This window comes from Cydia pomonella, chromosome 2 (genome assembly GCF_033807575.1).
Source record: "Cydia pomonella isolate Wapato2018A chromosome 2, ilCydPomo1, whole genome shotgun sequence".
Taxonomy (NCBI): Eukaryota; Metazoa; Arthropoda; class Insecta; order Lepidoptera; family Tortricidae; genus Cydia; species Cydia pomonella.
The window spans coordinates 33,943,103-33,960,033 of NC_084704.1; positions in this window are offsets into that span (position 1 = coordinate 33,943,103).

Genomic DNA, 16,931 nt, shown 5'->3' on the forward strand with positions numbered 1-16,931 from the left:
CTATCACCTATTCAATAGTCCCTTCTTCTTCCTCGCGTTGTCCCGGCATATTACCACGGCTCATGGGAGCCTGGGGTCCGCTTGACAACTAATCCCAAGATTTGGCGTAGGCACTAGTTTTTACGAAAGCGACTGCCATCTGACCTTCCAACCCAGAGGGTAAACTAGGCCTTGTTGGGATTAGTCCGGTTTCCTCACGATGTTTTCCTTCACCGAAAAGCGACTGGTAAATATCAAATGATACTTCGTACATAAAGTTCCGAAAAACTCTTTGGTACGAGCCGGGGGGTTTAAACACTTTAAACCCGCGACCTCCGGATTGCAAATCGCACGCTCTTACCGCTAGGCCACCAGCGCTCCTTCACTAGTCCCCCTAATTCTTCACTAGTCACCTATTCAATAGTCCCCCTAATAATTAATCTCCGACACGAAATTGTTCACACGAAAAAGTACATTCCAGTATATTTATACAAAATGTATTAATTTACAGGTCATTCATTATCTACTCACAAACAATTTTGATACTTTGCCATTTTATGCATTGGATTGATTAAGTCCAGTATCTCGAATTTATCATATAGTACCTAGATGATATTCACGATCCACTTGTAATCCACGTACCTATCACGTATTTATCAGATGACTTGGTTCAACAGGTCTCTATAGCAGTTCAGCGGGGGAATGCTGCTGGCATTATGGGGACCTTTATGCTGCAGGCATTATGGGGACCTTTGAGCCAGGTACGATGCAGGGTGGGTTATTTTAGGCTTAGTGTAGTTTTAGTGTTACCTATTTGAATTATGGTAGGTTTTTTAAAATATAATTTAAGGTTTTGGTTTTTTATAATTAAATTATATTATTCTGACATTATCAGATTCAAGCACATCCAATTCAGATGAAGATATTTGTACGAGTCTCTCTGGTTGTTCTGAAGCTAGCTCAATTATGAGTGATATTGAATATTTAGATTCAAGACTTCGATTATAATGAAATAAAGTTTTTCAATAAAATCTTTATTTATTTTTAATGGATTCAAGTCTGATGTTTAAAATACACATTGATCCAATGTAGTACAAATTATTTGTAAATATTATTGCAATGACATAAGGTACAGTCAGCGTCAAATACTTCGTAGCAGTCAAAGTAGCCAAATAGTTCGGTACACCATATATTTAGTATGGTGTACCGAACTATTTGACCACTTTGACTGCTACGAATTATTTGACGCTGACTGTACACCGAAATGGTGTTGCTGTTAGTTACGAAATATTAATTCATATGTATTTAGCAGAAGCGTTTGGAAAATAATATAAAATTGATTACCTACTGCCCCTGCATGACAATCGCATGGATCATTCCAAAGCTCAGCCATTTGTTTACTTTCCGTATTCTTGCGTGATTAAATATTATCAATGTATTTATTTTTCGGCTTTATTTAGCTTGACCCCGCCATATTTGTTTTCACCGCACAAACTCGTAAAGGCTATATTTATTCTTCAAAAACAGCCCGCTGAGCCAGCATACCAATCTTTAACTCTCCGTAGCGAACGAAATGCAACTGTCGCTGTCGCACTAATATGGAAGAGAGAGAGATGACTATGCTACGCTACAGAGCGTTAACGATTGGCATGTTGCCTACGCGAGCTGATGAAAAAGTTGCATTTTATCCCAAGATTTTATCCACAAAAGTGGCAAAGTAATTAGAAGCAAATGTTGAGTTGTTTACTAATAATGGCTGGTAGAACATTTCTTTCATAAATTGCCTAGATGCATTTGCACTTAATTATTGGCTTCCAACTCCTCAGGCTCTGCTGTAGGTTCACTGTCTTAACCAACAGGATTGAGAAAGTCAGATGAAGTTTCAGCGTAAGCGGCGCACTTCAGATGCTCCAGAACCGAGCGCCGTCGGCGCCCTCGTTTTAGAGGAAAGTTGAATGAGGACTACGTTACGTAGCCTATATCCGGTAATCATAAAGATAGTTATCATGAACGAGTATAGATAGGGATATAAGTAATATGCTTGTCTAAGTTATTTTTAAACTAGATAATATTTTGCGCTGAAACCACGTCTTCTGGGAGTTTGTTCCAATCCCTCAAAAAGTATCCTCAGAAAGTATCCTAAAACATGCCTTTCTAGCTTTAAGTGATGGCCTCTCAGACGACAACAAAAAATAAAATAAAATAATGATGATTTAATAAAATGTAAAACTGTACCTATATTTAGAAAAGTAAATACTACCAAAGAAAAGTTTAAGAGGGAAGAATAGCTTTGCGATCCTAACGAAATAACGGTACTTTTTCTATGAAATTTCCACTTCGGGAGAAGACTGTTTCCACTTACTTAATCTTAAAAAAATCACTTTGATTTTGATATCGATCGCTTCAGCATAATATAATTTAGGTTTATAGGTTTTTTATACTACGTCGGTGGCAAAAAAGCATACGGCCCTGATGGCAAGCAGTCTCCGTAGCCTATGGACACCTGCAACTCTGGAGGAGTACATGCGCGTTGCCGGCCCTAACATCGCACCCTCTTTGAGCTCTGGTAACATTACTCATCGGCATGAACACTATGAGTAGTTTAAAAAAATGTGGGTAAGTATTGCAAATTTTGAAAAAAAGGAAAACATATAAATCTAGTTTTTATCATATGTAAAATCATGGAGAATGGAAAATATTTAGAAGTGAAAAAACATTTTCCTTTTTTGTATGGAGATAATATTCTTATAAAACCTTGTGGTTTATTATTATAATCTTATATCTTACTTATTTTTTTTTTATATAAATGCCCCACGTTTTTATTTTTGTCTGATAAAAGCTTCTGATTAATACTTAATTCACTGACATTATGTCGAAAAGTGGCCTTAAATATCCGACTCGAGAACACATATATGCTACTAGGGATTGCAAACCGGATTGATTTTCAATCCGGCCGGATCCGGTCGGATTTTGGCCATGATCCGGCCGGATCCGGCCGGACCGGATCCGGATTGGTATAGGGATATTAAGGTTAATTAAATGACATATTTTTCTAGTTTTTTGCGTAATACGTATTCCTAAGTCTATAATTTGAAGTAAATAAATAAGTTCTTAACAATAAAATAGAACTTAGTAGTAAAAAGTGTTACAATGTCAGTATCACTTTAAAAACAAAATATGAAATCGGTTTTTTATCATATTTAATCATTCACATGTACTCAAATTTTCGATTATAATTATGAATTTGATTATTTTTGATGTGGGGTGGGAAATGGAACTCCTTGAAAGGACAAGTTTTCGTAACTGTTGTTTAATTGAATTCTTTGTAACGTTGACATCCATTCTAGTAACAAAATAAGATATTTTACTTTTAACCAAAATTATATTAAATGCGCTCCAATATATCTTGCTCTAATTTTTTTTGTGCGAGAAAGTATTAGACTGTATGATTTAAAAAAATGATTTTTAGGGATAGAAGGGCAAATTATAGGGAACGAAATGCGACACGGCGAACTCGTGCAAAAATAATAGAGTGTAGGATTAAAACCATCGCGGAAAGGGACTCCCTAAGAAAAGTTACATGGATCAAATAAAGAATTGGCTAGACGTAGAGTAGCACGTACCTGAAGATGAAGGAAATTGCATACAATTGGATGAAATTGTGAAGAAAAAGGTTCTTTCTTAAATTTGAACAGAAAATAATCTATATTTTATCATATATATATATATATATATATAATCGGAGTAAACTAAAGATTATCATATATTTATTCACACATATTAAAGAGCTCAATTCAAGTCGGTTGAGTACCGCCGACTTAATCCTGTTCATGTGTTTAGTTTTAATCTCCTATCACAACATTATCACATAACAAATGCCTTCCATGGCATCTCCATCCTTTAATTTTTCCTTGTATTACAGTATTTATGTAATCGTCATATCATGCCACCAACATGAAAGAAGAAGAAATTCTCTCCTGTTCCTAGTCATCGTCATAATAAATATATTTTTATCTCACTAAATTTAAACTTGTTCATTCGTTTTTTGTTTTATTCAACTTCATACCTCTCATCCGTCGCATTTTCCTCATCTAAAACGCACAGCGCGTGCTGTATTTAGGCGTTTTTTTATTTTACCGGATCCGGTCCGGATCCGGTGATTTTTACCGGATCCGGTAGCCATTGAAAAGTGCCGGATCCGGCCGGATTACCGGATCCGCCGGACCGGATTGCAATCCCTATATGCTACCCGTCGAAATGCTAATCGAAATTTTATAATCTGCACCTCTATCGCTCTTGCATATTCAAGTGATAGAGAGGAAAATAACGGAAACCCTCAGTTTGAACCCAAATGAGAGAGCTCATGGATAAGAATGGTGATAGCCCGACATTGAGCGACCTTGCCGTGCACGAGAGCATGCTTCGGATCACGCGACCCGCGAAATAACATATTTAGGTTCAAAGTACATTCTATTTTTATACTGGTTTAAACTTTCGCGATTAACGGGACTGGGCTAGCTAAGATGACAAACGTTTGCAGAGAAACGAAACGTTGTCTCTATCGCACGAATATAGAAGAGTGATAGAAAGACAATAGCGTTTCGTTTTCTGATTGTCGTCTTGACTAGGCCCCCTGATGGATTCAGGCGGTTATAAATAGGGAGGTCAAAGCACCAAACAATATTATAATGACACCGTTTATGAATTATGACACACTTGAGGACCGAATTTTATTTGGTTGTGGTTTTTTAGGGTTCCGTAACCAAAGAGTAAAACGGGACCTTATTACTAAGACTCCGGTGTCCGTCCGTCTGGCTGTCTGTCCGTCTGTCACCTGGCTGTATCTCATGAACCATGATAAACAGTTGAAATTTTCACAGATGATGTATTTCTGTTGCCGCTATAACAACAAATGCTAAAAAGTACGGAACCCTCGGTGGGCGAGTCCGACTCGCACTTTTTCGGTTTCTTTTTTCGTCAGATTTTGATAACATTTGGTGAAAACATAGATAGAGTTCCCAATTCTGTACAATATACTTAAGCGCAAATTCTCAGTATTTCCTAAAAATCTTCCTCTGATTTACGAAAACCTCATAAAAAAAAACTCAAACTGACTTGACTCAGTGATCCAAAAAGAATCTTGGCCTCCAAAACGAGAGCCTGCCACCTGCCCTGATCCTGCGCACACTTCCTGCCAGTTCTTGACGCGAAGCTGAAGCAAGCAGTCGCCACACTGTCTTCCCAGCGATACCTGGGCCGACCCACCGGACGGCTATCAGTCGGTCGTCCCAAGGACGCCCTCTGGACAGCCCGATCCTCTCCCATTCTGAGTTAGAGACCGAACCAACGAAGTCTATTGGATTTCATTTCGCTCCTAGTAGCGGAAAGGAAAGTTTTTCGCAAGATCCTAGGACTTATTCAGAAAGACGATGGCACCTGAAGAATCAGGGACAAATGCCGAGATCGAGGAGTTAGTGGCCGAACGCAATATCATCGGCGAAACGATGTATATATAAAAAAAAGTACGAAATTATTTATTGTCGACAGGTACTAGTTATTTTACCTGTGACGTAATCATGTAATGGCCGCCGACGGCCAACTCGGTACTAATTGAATGTTCAAGTCAAATTCCATGTCAATTCCATTTGGCGTTGAAACTCCAGGTCCATGGGGTCCCAGCGCACGCAAGTTTTTTGCAGAAATCTCTGGTCTGGTTGACGTAAATGGTGACCGAAGAGCTGGCGGCTTCCTCGCACAACGTATCAGCATTGTGATACAACTAGGAATTGCCGCCAGCATCCTTGGTACAATGCCTCAAGGGCCTATTTTAGATTTAAGCTAATTATAGTAATACCACTGTATATATCCATTATGTATAACAGCGTTGGCAGCATGGTTCCATTTTTATCACTTGTCACTATGTCCGTCACTTTCGCGCTTACATACTTGTTAGAATGTGACAGGCATGGTGACAAATGATAAAGAGCCGACCATCTTAGCCCTACTGTTATTGTAAATAAAATATGATTTACCCATATTACCATACCATTGTGTGACTCTTAACTCTTTATTTATTATTTATTTATATTATAATTCACATATGCCTATACGATTAATCATAATTTCTTAGAAATATTATCTATCGTTAGATCATTCCACGACTGAATGAAAGTCCGATATGAAAAGCGTACGTGACCTATCATCAGTGCAAGTGAACTTAGGAAAAGTACCTAGTAAGTACGGTCACGGACTTAAATTGTTGATCTATTTATGGTTCAAGCTAATTTGATTCTCAATATTAACGGTATGAAATGTCCAATGTAACTTATGTAACTTAAACCCTTAATGGTTCAACAATTAATGTCCGCGACTATACCATCCACAATGTTAACTCATAATTATTAAAGACTAAAGCTTGCCGCTTGAACCTTTTCATATAAATGTAGTCCTCATTTTTCGGGTTCCTTAGCCAAATGGCAAAAAACGGAACCCTTATAGATTCGTCATGTCCGCCTGTCTGTCCGATTATGTCACAGCCACTTTTTTCCGAAATTATAAGAGCTATACTGTTCAACCTTGGTAAGTAGATGTATTCTATGAACCGCATTAAGATTTTTACACAAAAATAGAAAAAAACAATAAATTTTGGGGGTTCCCCATACTTAGAACTGAAACTCAAAAAATATTTTTTCATCAAACCCATACGTGTGGGGTATCTATGGATAGGTCTTCAAAAATGATAATGAAAATTCAAGTCATTATCTTATCTGTGGTTGTGCACAGAGGCGGCTATAGGCATGGGCGCCGTGGGCTACCGCCTTCGGCCTCGCGGTCCGAAGGGCCTCGCGCCTCAAATAAGTATATTATCTCGGATACAACGTAAAAATGTGCGTTATTTCTTGCGCCACCAGAGCTGAGGGCCTCGGTAAATGTACCTTGCCCATATAAAATTTTGGTCTTGCCCCGCCACTGTTTGTGCACGCACGTGAAGTTGTGCCAACCCTAATAATTGCTCGTAGCAATGCTGTGCCGGACGGAGCCGAGAATACCCGAACGCTACAGTTTTCCCCCACTGCTCCCCAGGCTTTAGGAGGTTATTCAATAGGTATCTATAATCATCTAATTTTATATTCGTTTTACATTTTTATTACCTACTTACCACCCATTATTTGCTAAATTTCGTGCATTAATAATCAGGCAAGAGTTTTTTTGATGATTTTATGTTTCTTAAGTAAATAGTGGACGACCGCTTCTCCATGCAAACCTAGTCCCCATTTTCCTCCCCGAATGCTCGGCCCATTCACTTGATTTTTTTCGATTTTTTTTATAACTGCCGAGGTTTTCCCGACGGGATACAGTATGGGGTTCTTCAAAAAAGGAGTGTACAGGTATTTAAAGGGTCGGCAACGCGCATGTAATATCTCTGATGTTGCAGGCGTCTATAGGCTACGATAACTGCTTACCATTGGGCGGGCCGTATGCTCGTTTGCCACCAACGTGGTATATTAAAAGAGTTAGGAGGCGAAAAACAAATTTTATTAAATTTTTTATGAGTTCCTAACTCTTATAAGGTCTAAACAAATTGAAACAAAGGGGCAAAGCTGTGGTTAATACAAATCAAATTGTGTAACACCATTTTCTATAGAGTTAATATCCAGAGAGGGAAATGGGGACTACGTTTATATGGAGAGGCGTTTTTGATCGATCGAGGTGTGTGTTTATAATTATTAACATTTGACAGACATTTGAATAGCTTCGCATTTTGAATAATTGACAGCCAGACATAAAATGATTCCAATTAACTTTGTCCAAGAAAAATTTAAATATGCGTAAGTAGTTAACTAATTTAATAATAGTAATACTTAAACCGCAGGGCAGCTTGTGGCGAGCTGTTGGGGAGTAACGACCCCACGGACCCGAATATTCTCGAGAGTCGGTCAGGGTCTCCGTCTCTGGCGTATCTTCGTCGGTCGGAGTGGACCCCAAGGGGACCCGCAGGACTCTCAGCTCTGGCTTGCCTTCATTGGCCGTCCAGAGAGGAGTCGCAAGAGCTAAATGCTCCAGGGGTGGAAGTGAAAACTTGCATAAGAAGCGAGTTGGCACAGTGGCTGTTATCAGCCACTGGGTAGAAAGCGGCGTACACCTCTCGACACCCCTGAGCCGCTCACACCGGTGTTGCTCCTGGTCGTCTTCACGACGGCATTTTCAGGGGCCCATCTAGTGGGCGGCGAGTCACCGCCTGCCTCGATAACTAGTGAAAACATTGTTATGGCAGGTGTCTGGACGTCTTTGCAATAACCCAGTCTCATTGTCCTCCCAAACTTCAATCCATAGACCGTTATACTGTTCACTTTACTACAATAGTCCCAATGCCTGTTGCGACCGGTTCATGGGTGTCTATTGTTGCGCCCGTGAACGGGTTCCAGCAGGCGTTCTACATGACATTAAAGCTCTCCAAGAGGCCTCTACGTGTTGGATCTATATCCCCACGCAAGCCTATCAAAAGACCGGAATTTATAGACCCGTGAAATCCAAGGAGATACAATAATACTTAAATAATAATAATCTTGGACACGACGCGGATATTCCGGCGGTTCCTTTCTCTGCGGCCCTGACCACCGGCAGCTTGGGCCCTGCCCCGCTGCTGGCGGCACCCTAGGTTAGGTTTTTTATAATGTGTTTATATCTTTTGTATTTTTTTGTGTTTTTATATTTTACTTTTATATAGGGTCCGTTGTCCTAGGTTGAAACAAACGGACACAGTGAAACTTTGCAATATCTCGGAAACTAGGTGTTACCAGCTAGTGCCGGCAATCAAGCAAGGATGGACTCAGGGACCCCCCGCGCCTCCCCAATACGCGAGCACGCCTCGGGGAAAGAGCACGTTGTTGCGAGCGTTAATATAAATTCGTGTGGCAAAAGTAAGTTGTTTTATTTATTTTTCTGGATTTTTAACCAAGAAATAGAAACGAGTTTGGTGTTATTAAATTTTTTGTTGTGTTCTATGTGTATTAAAGTTTATTTGGAGCTAAATATTTTTAAATATCGTTCACTCTTTGGTGCAGTTAAATTGTTTGAATAAACATCCCGTTGTCTCACAATGAAACATGTGTATGTAGTGTACAATGAAACAGGTCTCATGTTCCATTGTATACTATGTAGTTTTATTGTAGACCGAGTGAGAAATTGCAACAGGTTTCCATTTTTACAATAGTGTACAACGAATCATGTCTCGTGTTTCATTGTATATTATGTACCATTATGTATTATGTAGAATTGTAGACCAAGTCATAAATTGCAATAGGATACCATTTTTACAAAATTATTTTAGATTGGTTTTTAAGTTGTTTTTGTGAATATGTTCATTTCAAGAATTGTTTGTCAAATTCGTTTTATGCCAATAATCTGGAAACCACCTCCATACATTGCCTTGCAAAAGGCGGAGTAGTCAATGTTTTATAGAGTGTTTATTAAAAACCTATACCATAGAGGGCAGTAGAGCGTTGGCTGCCAACTAGGGATTAGACCGGTTAATCGAAAATCGGTTAACTGAGATTTTTGGGCTCGGTTAATAACCGGTTTTGCGGATACACAAACCGGTTAATAACCGAAATTTCATTTCTTTCATAATTTGTTTTTGACCATTCTACTTTTGTTTTTTTTTCTACACTTTTATCTAAATGATCAACCTACTTGGCCGTATAGCATTGTTTCACTGTTGATTACCAATGCCATTTTTTGTTGACAATGAAACAGCATTGTAACAGTCCAGGTGTTTCACTGAACACCAAGTTCCAGTACATAATGAAACAAAACCATTATTTTTTTAAATAATTAAAGAATTTATGCGAAATTTGTGAAAGTAAAATACCATGAACGTTTATGATAATTTGTCTATCCTATGGCAACATATAAGATACTTAACTTTAGCAACGACTGATATAGGATGGTTTATATGTTGAATGTTTCATTGATGGCAAGGCTTAAGGTCACATGTCTAACATTAAAACAGTCGTACTCAATGAAACTTTACGATATTTATAAAACACTATGTTGCCAGAAAGTGTATAATATCAAGCATGGAGATGCTCAAAACCCTCCCGGGCCCACCTAGTTGGCAATCATGCTCCGTGGACATAAAAGGCGTACCTTTCTTGCAGCATGCCGTACGCGCCGACCAGATTCTCCATTCACAATGAAACTTTATTTGTGTACAATGATACAAGTCTTTCGCTCTTATATATTTCGGCAATCTTATATGCATTCCATATGTCGGAAACCTCTTAAATAACCAATTTCAGGGTACCACTATTTTCTCCTTTCCTTTGTCATTAATTGATTTAAAGCATATATGTATTAATGTCACGTATTTATAACAGTGTTTCAACGTTTATTAACGATGTTTCAAGGTAGACTAAAATTATTACATTTGTTTCACTGTAAAAATTGGAGTGTTTCATTGAAAACATGCATAAGTACACAATGAAACAAAACTCATTTTTTTTAAAAGGATTATAATACAGAAACTGTTAAAGATAAGTAGAAATCAAGAATGCCATACGATAGCCAACTAAATTATTTATCTTCATACGAAATATTATACTCATAACTTTAAAAACAACAGAGATAGGAAGGTTTGAACACTTTGAACTTTTGGTGTTTCATTGATCAACAACTTACCCTACATATTGTAAAAATCCTAGCCTGAAAAGAAATAAATAAAGGAGATAATAATAATACTTATTTACTAATTTAATTTGTTACATCATATTTTACTTACAATAACAGTATACATAGTGGATATATACAGTGGTGTTACTATAACTACATTACTTCAATCTAAAATGGGCTCTTGAGGTATTTTACCAAGGATGCTGGCGGCATTTCCTCGTTGTATTGCAATGCTGATACGTTGTGCGAGGAAGTCGCCAGCTCTTCGGTCATCGTTATGTTAACCAGACGCTTCGCGATTTCTGCAAAAATCTTGTGCGCGCTGAGACCTGAGACCCATGGACCTAGAGTTTCAACGCCAAATGGTACAAAATAGTTCGAGGCTCTTATTTTTATTACGTTTAAAAATTTCGGCGCTTCCTGCTGCTCCGCCCGCTTTTATATTAATTTTTCCGACAGATTTAGTTATTTAGCTGCTGGTTGTGGTCATCGCCCTCGATCAAGCACCAATCTTTCACTCACAATTCCTTCCAATACGACGCGCACATATAAGAAATCCTTTACTGTCCATGCCGTTAAGTTATGGAACGAGATCCCGGTGTCCGTGAGGCAATCCCAATCTGTAGCATCACTCAAGGAGAGGCTTAAAAAATTGTGGCTTTCCGATACTTTGGTTACGACTTACAAGTTCCATTGAGTACTTCTACTTTTTTAATTTACTTTACTTTTCTGGTTCGAATTCATATCTAATTATATTATATATTGAATATTTTTTTTTTCTGTTATATTTATATATGTATGCATTATTTTATGGTTATTTTTCTATCTATGTATATTTGTATCAATGTGTATTCAAAACGTGCATTTCATTAATTTCAGCTTGATTGTATACTTTTGTTTGTGTTTGTCATTCATTCAGCGTTACTTCTGTTCTACTCATTTCCTCAAAGGTTAACTGGAAGAGATCGCATACAGGGAATTAATTTACTCTGTAACTGTGTTTTTCGTGTTTTTATTTCTATGTACAATAAAGTATATACATACATATATTAGTAAAAATATGTACCTAAAATAATTGGATTTTAAAGCCAAAATTCTTGCTGATTTTTTTAGGTGTATTATTCATCTACTTTCTAAAGCTGTTTGATGAAAACCTTTAGTCTAATGTACCTACTTAAATAACATGAACCAATGTACTTATGTAACACGGGAAAGATGCCCGTTTTCCTAAACGTTTCTGACTCAGCTTACACTTTAATACGTTTTCAATGGCTTGTTGACCTAGCGTTAGTGCATGTCCGCTTTCGTATGTCCGGATGTTTTCCTCTAGGTACATGTCACAATTCTCAACCGATAATCGTGTAATTTTGTGAGCAGGTTCGATGATTCAATTATAGTTATTTTGTCGATTTAGATTTTGGTTATTTTTCAATGGTAGAGCGTTATGCTTGCGAGGTCTCACAGAGCCACTAGAGTTCTTGGCCTCTCTATTTACAGAGGCCTATTTGTTATAATTGAAGAATATGTTACATTACAAACCATTTGGTTCGTGTTGATGACCGATTACGAGGCTTTCTGAGTACCTGCAGCCCTACGGCCGGTGTTGCTGATGGTCACATTACTATAGCGTGGTTGGGGGGCCTAAACAAGATGACAATCGTTTGTAGAAAAAGAAACGAAACGCTAAGATAAATGTAAAATATGGACTATGGAAATTATAGTCTTTCGTTTCTTTCGTTTTCTGCTAACCATTGTCACCTTGGCTAGGCCCCCTGGACTGACAGATGGGCATCGTCGCCATTGCGCTCGTCTTGGTGGAGTTACCCAAGTGCCCAAGTAATGTATTAAATACTTTTTTTGATGATGATTAGTTGACCGTGTGTTAGCAAAGGTCTTCGTTTGAGCTAGTGCAAAAATGCTTTTGTACCAATGTCTGATGTTCTTGTTCGATTTTTTTTTGTTTTTGTATTTTTTTAATTCAAATCATTTAGTTATATTTAGAAAGTGAGTACTTAATAGAAATTATGTTTATGTTACATGAAGTGCGTCAAAATCAGCAAGTAATTGGCGTACAGTCAGCGTCAAATACTTCGTAGCAGTCAAAGTGGCCAAATAGTTCGGTACACCATACTAAATATATGGTGTACCGAACTATTTGGCTACTTTGACTGCTACGAACTATTTGACGCTAACTGTACAATATATTGTTTCTAATACATGTCATTTAATATATTTTATATAATGTTTATGTCAACATTATTTTTTTTAATAATATAGGCGGATTTAAAATAATATATTAAAATAAATATCTGTCAATGCCATGCTTTTGGAAATATTAAACAAAATAAAAATAAACTATTGAATATTACAAAAAGAAAAAATACATAAATGTCAATGGCATTATGCTGAGTGTTCACCTTTTTCAGTATAATTATATACAGTGTACAAGTTCGTTATAAGTCATTAGACAGAACTCGCCGCACGTCACAAGCGGTAGCGGGACCGGGTCAGATTCTGACTCAAGCTCTGAAAGTCGTCGTAAGAAGTTTGCACAGCAAAGAAAAAGAACTCTTCCCGATTCATTTGATATGGCAACTGAACTTTACGCATTTCGGAAAGAAATGATGTCTTTTTTCAAGGATTTTGCCAAGACTCAAAAACAAGATATCAGTCAAATTCGGCAAGATTTAAATGAAATCAAAAATGAAATCAGAACTCTTAGAGGTACTACAGATGTATTAACTCAAAATACAATGAAATTAGTCAGGAAATAACAAATATAAAATCTGAAAATTCTGACATTCAGGCAAAAATTAAAAACCTTCAAAAAGATTTTACATCGCTGAAAATTAACCAGAACCAAGATAAACTTGGCCACGTAAATGTGCAACCATCGTTGGATCCGCTACCCGCTTCACACGAAGACCTACTCCTAGAATTCCAAGATCGTTATGAACGTACGAAGAATATTTTGCTAGCGGGTATTCCGGAAACTAATAACAAAGAGTTTGCAATTAGACAACAACATGATTTGAATGAGGTTACAAAGATCATTAAATCAATATTTAATGAATGCCCGGTGCCAAATAAAGTCGTCAGGTTAGGCAAATTTAATAGTGAGAAATCGCGACGCATTTTTGCCGACCAGACACCCAGTCAAAAAACATACCTACAAAATATCAGGGACGAATTAAAAAGACGCGTACAAAACGGAGAACAAGATCTTACGATTCGATACGTTAAAAATATACCGAAAATCGTTAGAATTCAGCCAAAAAACTCCGAGGCGGCGACCCAAGCGACTCCGATAACAACTACCACTTAATTAAATATAACTGCAATGAAATACCTGTTACTGATTGTTCCTTAAAATTATTTTATGCAAATGTACGAAGTTTACGAAAAGCAGGCAGGTTTGATGAGTTGAAATGTATATTAAAATCAATTAAAACAGCTCATGTAATCATTCTTACTGAAACATGGATCAAAAATGAATCGGAAGCCAATTTTTTCTATCTACAAATATATAAACACATATATAACTATAGGACCGACAAGAAGGGAGGCGGCGTATCCATTTTCATCCATAATAGCTTAAAGTATGACATAGTAGAAGAACTGTATGACAATGGCATACATTACCTATGGATACGGTTACATAAATTTGCACTATACGTCGGAGCTATTTATAAACCAGATAAAAAAAACACGGACGCCTTTTTGAAAGTATATACACAACAATTAGAAAAATGGAACAGAGCGATTGTGTTCGGAGATTTTAACATCGACTTGTTAACAACGGATAGTGACGTAATTAAATATATGACGTGCCTCCGAGAAACTGGGTACTACGTTATGAACAAAATAGAGCCCGAGTACTGTACCAGAGAAACTTCTACTAGCAAGACGCTTCTAGATCATGTGTGCTCAAATGTCATGGATAATACCTACAATCTGACTATTATAGAAGCACCGCTGTCAGATCATAAACAAATATACGTAGAATTAATCAACGAAAAACATACATCTAAAGAAAAACAACAATATTATGCTACAGACTACTCAGGATTATATAAAAGTGTAAGTGAATCTAATTTTACGAACGAAAACTGTTCATATCACGAACTAGAAACGTTTATTAAGCTACATTTAGAAAAAAACCAAATTATGAAAACAAAAATACTAAACAAACCGAAGGAAGATTGGATAAACAAAAACATTTTAGCTGAAATAACAAAAAGAAACATTTTATGGAAGAAGCTAAAGAAAGACAAGGAAAATGAAGAAAAAAGGAATGAATTTAAAATGGAAAGAAATAAAGTACGTGCATTGATTAAATCTACAAAAGAAAGCTATTATCTCAAAGAATTTAAAAACTGCAATAAGAATTAAAAAAAAATGTGGAATTTGATCAATTCACTTGCTACTAATAAATATAAGGATGTGTCTTCTCCACCGAGACTAGTTATGGACTCTAATGTAATTAACGACGGATATGCAGTTTGTCAGACTTTCAACAAGTTTTTCGCTGATGTAGGTATTGAATTATCAAATTTAATTCCGAGATCATCTAATAGCAATAAGTTCATATTAACTTACATAGAATCTACCCCTGAAATAACCATGGATATTATGAAACCCTGTACTGTAGATGAAGTTGTAAGAATCGTTAGCAAACTGGACACTAGCACCAGTACCGGGGTTGATAATATAAGCACAAAATCAATTAGACCAAATAGTGGTTGGTCTGACAAATTGTATTAATCAATGTCTTAGTTCTGGCATATTTCCCGACAGCCTAAAAGTAGCCAGAGTTACACCCATTTACAAGTCAGGGTCTAGAACTGACCCTGGAAACTATCGCCCAATATCTGTTTTGCCTGTTATATCGAAGGTTTTTGAAAGAATTTTGTATCGAAGACTTGATAATCACCTGACTAAACTAAACTTTCTTATTGAACAGCAATATGGATTTAGAAAAAAATCAAATACATTATCAGCAACCGTGGACCTTGTGACTAAAATAAAAACGAATATAGATAAAAAAAATGTAGCTCTCGGAATCTTTATCGACCTAAAAAAGGCTTTCGATACAGTTAGTTATTGCAGAAGCTCGGAAATCTTGGTATAACAGGTACAGCATACAATATTTTTAAATCATACTTGTCAAACAGAACTCAGATTGTTAAAATAGGCGATTACAGAAGTGATCCGATTTTTGTTCAATGTGGAATACCGCAGGGATCCATACTAGGTCCCCTGCTGTTCTCCATTTATGTCAACAACGTTAGTACTATAGGTCTGTCAGCACATGTAACTCTATATGCTGACGACACTTGTTTATTTTACTTTGGCCGAAGTCTAACAGAGCTGGTTGATAAAGCACACGCAGACTTACATCTGTATAACAAATGGTGTCAAAGTAATTTGCTGACAATAAATACAAATAAAACATCCTACATGATCTTTGCTGCGAAAAACAAAAAACTTCAGCATCCTCCCACTATAATGATAGAAAACGATACTATACATCGCTCCACTAGCGAAAAATATCTAGGCCTGATACTGGATGAGAAACTAAGCTGGAAAAGTCATATAAATAAAATTAGATCCAAACTATCTTCTCTGACAGGAGCATTAAGACATTGTGCGGGCTGCATACCTTATAAAGCTCGGCTACTCATATATAATTCTTTAGCAAAGTCTCATTTACAATACCTAATTGAAGTGTGGGGATGCGCAGCTAAGACAAATCTTCAATTTCTGCAGAGATCACAAAATAAACTAGTAAGAACTCTATTTCAATATCCTCAGCTCACGAAATCAAAGTCACTTTATACTAAAACAAAACTATTTAATCTAAAACAACTATACACATACTGTACTTGCATACTCATCGATAAGTTACTTACACAGAATATACACTCTCAGTTACTATTAACAAAACGAAAATTTAGACATAATTTAAGAAATACTAATAAAATAAAATTATTTAGACATAGAACTAATTATGGAAAAAAAACCATTTTATTTGAAGGTGCACAAATGTATAACAACCTACCAAAAGATGTTAAAGAAAGTCATTCAGAGACAATGTTTAAAACTAAGCTGAAAGAATATATATATAATAATATTTACTAAGATGTGTTGGAATATGTTACATAATGTTAATTTATTGTAATCTCATGTAAGTGAACTGTTCTGTTCTTATGAGAATAAAATGTCTTTAAACCGAAAACCGATTTTTTCTCTTTCTTTCTCTATATGTATTGTATAACTGT